Below are 10,323 nucleotides of genomic sequence, written 5' to 3'. Positions count from 1 at the left end.
AAATACCAGCTCTTATTTTTAGTTGCTTTAATAGTTTTATTGCTTTCTATTTCATTGACTTTGTTCTTTATTATTTCTTTCTTTCAGCTTGTTATGGGTTTACTTTGCTCTTTTTCTAGGTTCTTTAGTTGGGAACTAAGATTGTTGATGAGAGTTTTCCTTTTTTCTAATGTATGCTATGCATTTAGTGCTATAAATTTCCTTCAGCATTGCTTAGCTCTCTTCTACAAATTTTGATACATTTATTTTCATTTTCATCTAGTACAGCATATTCTTTTGTTTCCCTTGAGACTTCCACTTTGACCCATGCAATATTTAGAAATGTGTTGCTTAGTTTCCACATGTTTGGGGGAATTTACTGTCATCTTTCTGTTGCCGTTCTCTAATTTGATTCCATTGTGGTCAGAGAACACACTTGGTATGATTTTAACTCTTTCAAATGTGTTAAGGTCTGTTTCATAGCTCAGAATGTGGTCTATTTTTGGAGTATGTTCCTAAATAAGGGCACTTAAAAAGAATGTACCTTCTGTTGTCAGGTGGAGCATTCTATGAATGCTGATTAGATCATTTTGATTGATAGTGTTGCTGAATTTTTCTATATCTTTGCTGATTTTCTGTCTAGTTGTCCCATTAATTATTGAGAGAGGGGTGTGTATTTGTCCAGTCTCATTTTAACGTATCCATTTTTTGCTTCACATGTTTTACAGCTGTTATTTGGTGTGTACACATTTAGGATTGCTATTTCTTCTTGATGGATTGACACTTTTATCATTTTGTCACATTGCTCTCTATCTCTGGTAATTTTCTGTGCCCTGAAATTTACTTTATCTGATGCTAATATAACTACTCCCACTTTGATTGTTTGCATGAAATATTTTTTCCATCCTTTCACTTTCAATCTGCCTATATAGTTAAATTTGAAGTGAAAATTTCTTACAGGTGGCATGTAACTAGGTCATCTTTTTCATCTACTCTGCCAATCTATGTGTTTTAATTGGTGTATTTAAACCATTTACATTTAATGTAATTATTGATACGTTGAGATTTAAGTCTACCATTTTGTATTTTCTATTCTCGTTTCTGTTTTCTTTTTCTTACCTTCCTGTGAGTTATTTTAACTTTTTTTTGAATCTCATTTTTATTTATCTACAGTGGTTTTGAGTGTCTCTCTGTATATTCTTTTTAGTGGTTGCTCTAGGTATTTCACTTAATATATACATAATATCACATTCTACTGGGGTCATCATTTTACCAATTTGAATGCAGTGGAGAAATTTTTACCATTCTGTATATCCCTTTACCTTCTCCCACTTATAACTGTCTTAAATATTTCCTCTACAAACATTTAGATAGATATCAGCAGATATAGGGGGAGCACATTTTTGTTTGTTTTGTTGGTGGTCTTTGGCTGGAGTCAAGCAGTTATTGTCCAAAAGCCTTCTGTCTTGCTAAGTTGCCCCATTTTTGTCCTTTATCTTAAGAAAAGTGGCTTTGTTGGGACTTTTTTTTTTTTTTTGTCTGATGCCCTTAGCATTTCTGGGTCACAGGCTTCCTCAGCTCTAGGTTTGGAATATGTGCGGCGAAAGGAAAACCCAGAAAATTTGCCAGCATGATGCTCCTTAGATCATAAGGTTCCTAGTCATTCCACCTTTCAAAGTCTTCTTATGTTTGTTTTATATATAATGCCCAGGGGTTTTAGTTGCACTTTGTGGGAGGAAGAAGGGAAAGTACATTTACTCCATTTTCCTGGAAGCAGAGGCTCTGATGCATTTTTAAAGCTGGCCTCTGGTTCCACTTTCACAAAAGACATTTCCCTATGAAATAGGGTTAACATCCCACTGCTCTTCAAAATGGAAAGCAAGTTTGCAGTAAGAGACAAGATGATCAGCAAGGTTTAAATCATCTCAATCTGCCTGCCAAGACACTAAAAATAGAGGGGCAAAAAGCTAGTTCAGTTTTCTAGAAATGCCTCAAGAAAATGAGATAATGTGAACATTGATGATTTCGTTGATTCCCTATACAGACTTCAGGGGTATCATTTCTCAGTGATTTGAGCTAGTGAGGACTTTACCTCTGGGGATGCATCTGTCTCAATCCATTATATATCACTGCCAGTCTACACCAATCATTTCCAAATTTTATAGTGCAACCAAAGTACCTGGAGAATGCTTATTAAAATACAGCTTCTGCAGTGGCATTTCTGGGGAAGGCAGAGCGGTGCTCGGCCTGTATATAGCCATTTGGGAACCCCAGTGTATGCCTAGACCAAGGCAAGTCCTGCTGAAACTGCCTCTTTAAACATACAACATTGTTTTGGTTATTGAGATTGTCATAAGTACTTGGTTCATAGAAAAGTCACTTCTTATAAAATAATAATGGCAGCATTTTGCACCGCCACAAAATGCAGATTCTAGGCCTCAATCTGTAGGTCTTAGGTGGGCCAAGAAACCACTTAGCCTCTTGGTCTTGAGTAAGCTCAGCTGTGTACTGTTCAACACTAGAATTCACTGAGAGATCTGTAAAACTACAAGGAATGAAAATGTATATTAAGATAGAACTTATCAGATTCTCAATGACAAAAAGACATTTTAAAGTAGGATAAGTAGGGTAATAACAGGACATGGAAAACTGAGAGCTGAGTGTGGGTACCAAAACCAATACACGGCACTGGCTGCAGTCTCTGGTCATCTGCTGTCTCCTGACTCCTACTGTAAAGGAGGCTGGGCTGGGCGCGGTGGCTCACACCTGTAATCCCAACACTTTGGGAGGCCGAGGTGGGTGGATCACTTGAGGTCAGGAGTTTGAGACCAGCCTGGCCAACATGGCAAAACCCCGTTTCTCTACTAAAAATAAAAAAATTAGCTGGGTGTGGTGGCACATGCCTGTAATCCCAGACACTTTGGAGGATGAGGCATGAGAATTGCTTGAACCCTGGAGGCAGAGGTTGCAGTGAGCTGAGATGGTGCCACTGCACTCCACCGTGGGCAACAGAGCAAGACTCTGTCAAAAAAAAAAAAAAAAAAGAAGGCTATTTTCCTATTTCAGACATTTTAAGGTTACTGTAGAGTCACTGTCTAGGGATCTACATGGCTAAAATCTGCTTGCTCTGCCATCCCTGCAATCCCTACAACTACGCACGCCTCCTCCACAGATCTCAAACCTCTCAGGCACTTCATCCCCTTCCTTCAATGATCTCACCTCCCTTTCCCAGGCAGAATATACACTGCAAGACAGGACATACTTCACCTTCCAGCACCAAACTTTCATCCATGGCTGCTCTGGCCATGTTGTGTGAATTAGAAAGAGGCACTCTTTCCTCAACGGTCTTTACTATCATTTGCCAGTGTGGGGAAAAGAAAGAGAGGTCAGCCTGTTACTGTGTCTATATAGAAAGAAGTAGACATAAGAGACTCCATTTTGTCCTGTATTTGAGATGCTGTTCATCTGTGACCCTACCCCCAACCTTGTCCTTGCAAGAGACATGTGCTGCGGTGACTCAAGGTTTAATGGATTTGGGGCTGTGCAGGATGTGTCTTTGTTAAACAAGTGCCTGAAGGCAGCATGCTGGTTAAAAGTCATCACCATTCTCTTAATTTCAACTACCCAGGGACACGTACAGGGCCAAAGGTCGCAGGGACCTCTGCCTAGGAAAGCTAGGTATTGTCCAAGGTTTCTCCCCATGTGATAGGCTGAAATAATGCTAAAAGGTTTATGGAGATGTTTGCATATGCATCTCAAGGGACAGCATTTTCCTTTAAACTTATTCATGTCACAGAGGTTTTTGTTCATATGTCTTACTGCCGATTTCCTCCCTACAATGATCCTATTGTCCTGCCACTCCCTTATCTTTAAGATGGTAAAGATAATTATCAATAAATACTAAGGGAACTCAGAGACCGGTGCCGGCGTGGGTCCTCTGTAAGCTGAGCGCCTGTCCCCTGGGCCCCCGCTTTTCTTTCTCTGTACTTTGTCTCTGTGTCTTATTTCTTTTCTCAAGTCTCTCGTTCCACCTAACGAGAAACACCCTCAGGTGTGGAGGGGCAGGCCACCCCTTCATGCCAGGAAACAGTCAAGGCCACTATTCAATTTGTCCATGGACTGATCAATGTAAAAGATCCCTGGCTCCTTCCCATCAATATTTAAACAAGCTTTGGCTGGGTGTGGTGGTTCACGCCTGTAATCCCAGCACTTTGGGAGGCCGAGGTGGGAGCAACTGAGGTCAGGAGTTCGAGACCAGCCTGGCGAACATGGTGAAACCCCATCTCTACTAAAAATACAAAAATTAGCCGAGCATGGTGGTGTGTGCCTGTAATCCCAGCTACTCAGGAGGCTGAAGCAGGAGAACCATTTGAACCCCAGCAGCGGAGGTTGCAGTGAGCCAGGATTACACCAGTGCACTCCAGCCTGGGCAACAGAGTGAGACTCCATCTCAATAAAACAAAGCAAAAACCCAAAAACACAAGCTTATGTTTCTCCAATCTTAAAAAATAATAATTAAAAATCATCATTTTCCTTTCAGAATCATTCTCATTTCTTCATAGACAACTTCTTGGAAGATTTGCCTATGTTCATTTCTCTCCATTTTCTCACCATCACCCTCACTTATTCCTCAACTCACCATAAGCTGACCTTCTCCAGCCATTCCAAGCAGTCAGCTCCAGGTAACAACAAAGTCTGTTCAGTCATCTCACTAATTTCTCATCAAAACTGACCTAATTAACTACTCTTCCTGAAGTGCTCTTCCCTTGCTCCCTGCAATGCCATATTTCCCTGGTTCCTCTTCTAGGGCTGCCTACTCGTCTTCTCTTTCTTTAGTGGAAGAGCTCTTGACACTGTGTCCTAGGCCTCTTTCCCAAAGGGTATTCTCTCCACCAGGCAATCTCTTCTAAGCTCCTGCTCTAGCCCCATTGACATACAAGAATCTAAGGTACAGATTTCTAGCTCAGGCCTGTCATCTAAAAAACCAAAACAGGCACATCCATTGGCCTGTTGAGTTTCTCCACTAGAAGACGCCCAAGCCTTAATATATCTAAAACCAAACTTCCCACACATCAGCTGCTTCTCCTGTGGTTCCCTTTTAGTATGTGGTGCCCCAACATTCACCCAGCTATCAGTCCAGAAGCCTGGCAGTCACCCCAACTCTGCAAATTTCACACACTCAATCTACCACCACACTGCCACCTACTTCCCAATGATTTCTCTCTCTCCCTCCCTCCTTCCCTCCCGTATTCTTCAGCTGTGGCCTGAGTCCAAGTAACCAAAGACAAGAAAAGCAGGCCCATGTACTCTGTGCTCACCAGCCTGGTGCTTGAAACCCTCAACTATCGTTAAGTGGTTATGTTACTGAAAAGGGGTCCCCATCCAGACCCCAAGAGAGGATTCTTGGACCTCAAGCAAGAAAGAATTTGGGGCAAGTCTACAGAGTAAAGTGAAAGCAAGTTTATTAAGACAGTTAAGGAATAAAAGAATGGCTACACAATAGGCAGGACAGCGGCATGGGCTGCTCAACTGAGTATACTTATGGTTATTTATTGACTATATGCTAAACAAGGGGTGGATTAGTCAAGAGTGTTCTGGGGAAAGGAGTGGCAATTCCCAGTACTGAGGGTTCCACCCTCGCCTTTAGATCATATAGGGTAACTATATGCCTAACATCGCCATGGCATTTGTAAACTCTCGTCGTGCTGGTGGGAGAGTCTTTCAGCAAGCTAATGTATTATAATTAACATATGATGAGCAGTGGGGATGACCAGAGTTCACTTTCATTGCCAATCTTGGTTTTGGTGGATTCTGGCTGGCTTCTTTAAGTATCCTGTTTTACCAGCAGGGTCTTTGTGACCTGTATCTTGTGCTGACCTCCCTGTCTCATCCTGTGACTTAGAATGCCTAACCTCCTGGGAATGCAGCCCAGCAGGTCTCAGCCTTCTTTTATGCAGCCCCTATTCAAGATAGAGTCCCTCTGGTTCAAAGGCCTCTTGACAGTTCATCCTTCAGTGTTTCCGGCTAGGAAATGTAAATGTTTGTCCATCCTATTCACTGGATTCTGAAGCACAGAACACAGCAAGGTCCCAATAAATACTCATTTAGTAAATGGCAGAAAGGAGAAGGAGAGGGTGATGGGAGGAGGGATGGAGCGGATGAGGGAGAGGAGGGGGAGATGGTTAATCTATTCTCTCTAGGGGGCCTCTCTGCCGGGACTCAGATACTGAGCGCTGAAATTCTCATCCGCCACACACAACATGGCGGCTTCCTGGACCCGTGCCCAATTTTCGCTTCCGGGATGGAAGCTTACGTCATTTCCCCCTCTGTTACCCCAGCGCCCCTTGGAAGCCAAGAATGTGAGGGAGTCTTCTTCCTTCGCGCCTTCCTCTTCCTTCTTCTTGTTTCCGCTCCAGGGCAGCCTGACAGAGCCGCTCCAAGGTTCTGCTGGCCGTGGCTAGTCGGTGAGGAGGGCGGGGGGAGGGGCCGTCCCGCGTGTTGGGGGGTCTTCAGGCGACCAATGAGAGGGAGGGCCGGAGCGGCGAGGTGGCTCGGAGGCATGTCCAGTAAACTGGGGATGAAAATCCTCCCAGGAACCCGGTTACTAATGTTTTGAGGGAAGTGGCAGGTGCAGTGGTTACACGGAGACAATGATGCTTAGTAGCCAGGACTTCATGGCCACAAAATGTGTGTGTAGAGGGGGCCACCGAAGCCTGAAAACCTTTTCGTCCCCTTTTAGGTTTACCCATTCCACTGGGGCCAGCCACCACCTACTCCTGCCGTCTGGTAAACTTTCCTCCTGTTTCTGAGGCCATGTCTGGCATGAAGAGTCTTTACTGAATAGTTTTCATTGATCACAGTCCCCGTTCTTCCCCTCTTCTCACCCCCTTATTGAAATGGCAGTGAAAATCTAAGTGAGAAAGCACTGCTACAGGGACTGAAAAGGCTACAGGAGAGCAGAGCCATTGACTTTTATTTTTAAAATGAAGATCTCTTTTACTTGAAGGAACTTAAGAATTTTGGCATTCAAATAGGGGCTGGAAGACTTGAAAGCAGTAGAAATTTCACCCCAGAAGATAGGAAAGGATGGTCATGAAATGAATATCTCCTGACCTGCACACCTAGTGAGCAGAGCCAGGGCCTCCTTCACCTTAGCATTTGGAACAGGCTGCAAAGTTCATTCTTCCTCTTAGCAGCCCCTGCATTCAGTTTGGTTTAGTTGTTTTATGTAGTTTCTAGCCTGATTTTTTTTTTCAGGGTGCAGCAGAAGTCCCAGGTAGCTGAGAAGTTCATGGAATCTTCTTATTTGGTACAGCTTTCTCTATTGCTTGTGATACAGTGCAGGGTTGGGATGTGCAGACGTTTCTCAAATGCACTGTGTACCTACACAGCGTGCTGCAATTTGGCTACTGAAGTCAAGAGAAACTGGTTTGAACAACTACTGTTGTGTAACATAGAAAGCGCATTTCATTTGATAACAGGAGCATAGCTTTTGTGCTAATAAAATGAAAATTAGTGTGTGGTCTTTAGTAATTAGCGTATACATTTTAGTTATCCATTGGTTCATAACAAACGGACTCAATAGGTACCCCACTCAGTCATTTATCTAAATGAAAAGTTTGGTTAAATTGTGTTGTGGGCATTGATCAAAGCTAATGGGAAAAAGAGATTAAGATGAAAATCGTGGGATTAAATTTTTAATTAGTTTGCCCCTTGGACCGTTGCTTGGTATGACACCGTGATTGATTGGCTACTTATGCCTGCCTGGGAAGATATGGCTCTACTACCAAACCTCTGAACGTAAAAGTGTTTTGCAAAAAAACTGAATATTTTATTCAGTTATCTTTCACTTTGTTCCTGCTTAACAAGGAATTGAAAAGGAAGGCAAGGTCTTGGATCTCATAGTTCTTGGTATAGTAATAGATATAAAGTATGAGATGGGGGCTACAGGTTCATTAATAAATATCTCAAATTAACATGTTTGTCAAACTCTTCCTTTCCTGCTCCCAATCTCCTCCTCTCCCAGGGCTCCTTATGTCAACTAATGGTGCCATCATCAGTGCGCTCAAGGCAAAAACCTGGGAACAATCTTGATTCCCTCTTTCATTCCCCACAGGTCACCCATCAACAAATTATATCTGCTTTTCTTCTAAAATATATCCTAAATCCATTCACTGTTCTTATCTCTACCACCCTAACCCAGGCGTCATCATCCTTTACCTGGTTAACTGCAATATCCTTTTCATTTAACCTCCCTGCTTCTAATCTTCTAACCCATTTTCACCATCCCAGTCCATTCATTCATATATCGAGTTCTTCTTATCCATGAGTTCATTATTTCTTAATAAAATATAACATTTTTTTTTAGTGTCTACCATGTTCCACCACACAGTAGCAGCCAAAATATTTGTTTAAAATATAAGTTAGATTCTATCACTTTTGTGTCTAGAATTATTGTCTTCCCCCACTAATTACTGTGCCCTACATGATCTGGATTCAATCTGGTACCACTCTCTATCCCTTCACTCACTATAATCCGGACATACTATCTTTCTCTCTTCAACCTGCCGAGTTTTATCCTGCCTTAGGGTCCTTGCACTAACTGTTCCCTTTGCTGGAACTCTCTTCACCCAGGTATTGCAGAGCTGGCCCTCTCTTGTTTAGGGCTGAACTTAAATGTGACCTCTTCAAATAAGCCCTCCCTTGACCACCCAAACTCATGCACCCTCCTGTTACTCCCTGTCACATCATCCTGAATTCAGTTTCACCACAACACTCATCATTACTGCTATTTTCTTGTATCTTCCTTTGTTTATTGACTGTCTCCTCCCATTAATATGTAAGCTCCATGAAAATAAACATCTTGTCTATATTGTATGACTGTATCTCCAGAACCTCAAATAGTCTCTGACATATGAATGAATGAATGAATGAATGAATGAATGAATGAATGGATTCTGCTTCCCCAAAGCTGCTGCCTGTCATCTCAGGTACATTGAAACAGGAAGGCTGGTAAAGGCCGGGAGGTCAAATGCTACATAGAGTGGAGCCTGAAGCACAAGATGTGGGCAAAGACACAGTGGACGGGGGCAAGAAAAGCATTTGGGGTGGAGGGCAGAGAACCCAGGAAGGAACATGGAAATGACATAGAACAACTCTACAGACACGTCCTAGACATCTTAAGATTTGTACAGGCACGTGTGTGCCCGCACATACACACATACCAGCTTGAAGAATCTTGTCTCAGCACATGCTCTGTACTTGAGTCTTAGAGAACACTTTTCCTGGTAGAGATGTTTAGGCTTCAGCATTAAGGAGTCTGATTCAGAGGTCTAGGTGGGGCCCATGTGGCTGTTGCTGCGTAATAGTTGTAAACTGGTCTCATTCTTGGTCAGGACAATAAGGCTTCAGTAAATCATAGCAGCTGGGAGAAAGTAGTGTGGTATTCTGCAGTGGTTCTGTTCACCACCACATGGACTGAGCCTAAGCAACTTTCCCTTCCTGGGCCCTCATTCTGCTCAGATACAAAGTGAAGGCTTACTTGGGCTCCTGTGCAACTTTAAAAGTGAAACTTAACTGAAATTGGGCAGGTGGGCTGTGCTCCTTCTAAAGAGCACGAGGCCCACTTTTTAGAAAATATTAAACCTTGGGTTACACCTCAATTTGGCAGTTACACTTACGTGACACATTATTTCTAAAGAGCCATCTAATTTTATGCCATCTGATGTTTATATTGATAACTGGTGAAAATACGGGAACTTATTATGCCACTGTGAAATTACGATGAAGTGGCTCAAATTTATTCTCTCACTCTAGGTTGGATTTTAAGGGATAAGGATAAGAGAGAGAGAATACTATCAGTACTCAGGTTAAAAAAGGAAAAAGAAAAAAAATGGAGCTTAGACTTTAATCTTTTCATAAATCTTCCTCATCCCCAATTGTTCAGCCGAATTCAGAAGGATTAGCTTTCTGTCTTCCATGAACCTTTTGGTTGGAACTTTTGTCAGTCTTTTTCCCCATTGAGGCTACCCTCGATGTTTAACCAAAAAAAAAAAAAAAGAACTACAAACTTTATGCAGATCCAGTTCAGGGTTCCACATAGCATTTAGTTTTTATGTCTTCTCCAATCTGTGATGGTTCCTCATTATTTCCTTGTCTTTCGTGACCTTAACACTTTTTAAGAGTACTGCTCAGTTATTTTTTAGACTGTTACTCAGTTTGGATTTGTCCAGTGTTTTCTCATGATTAGACTGGGGTTTTGAAGTTTCTCCATGCATCATATTGGAGTACATAATGTCAATATGTCTTATTACTGGTGCTGTTAATAAGACAATTGCTGTCGAT

General features: G+C 42.2%; 1 long non-coding RNA gene across 1 annotated transcript; it reads left to right on the top strand.

Moving 5' to 3' along the window:
• The first annotated feature begins 6,200 nt into the window (after positions 1-6,200).
• On the top strand, positions 6,201-7,494 carry LOC112606970. The gene is made up of 2 exons (XR_003115717.1): positions 6,201-6,443; positions 6,719-7,494. It is a non-coding gene; the product is annotated as an uncharacterized LOC112606970 (long non-coding RNA).
• The last annotated feature ends 2,829 nt before the right edge of the window (positions 7,495-10,323 follow it).

This window comes from Theropithecus gelada, chromosome 14, assembly GCF_003255815.1.
Source record: "Theropithecus gelada isolate Dixy chromosome 14, Tgel_1.0, whole genome shotgun sequence".
Lineage (NCBI taxonomy): Eukaryota > Metazoa > Chordata > Mammalia > Primates > Cercopithecidae > Theropithecus > Theropithecus gelada.
Note: the sequence above shows the minus strand (reverse complement) of the source record. Positions and strands in the feature narration are given on the sequence as shown.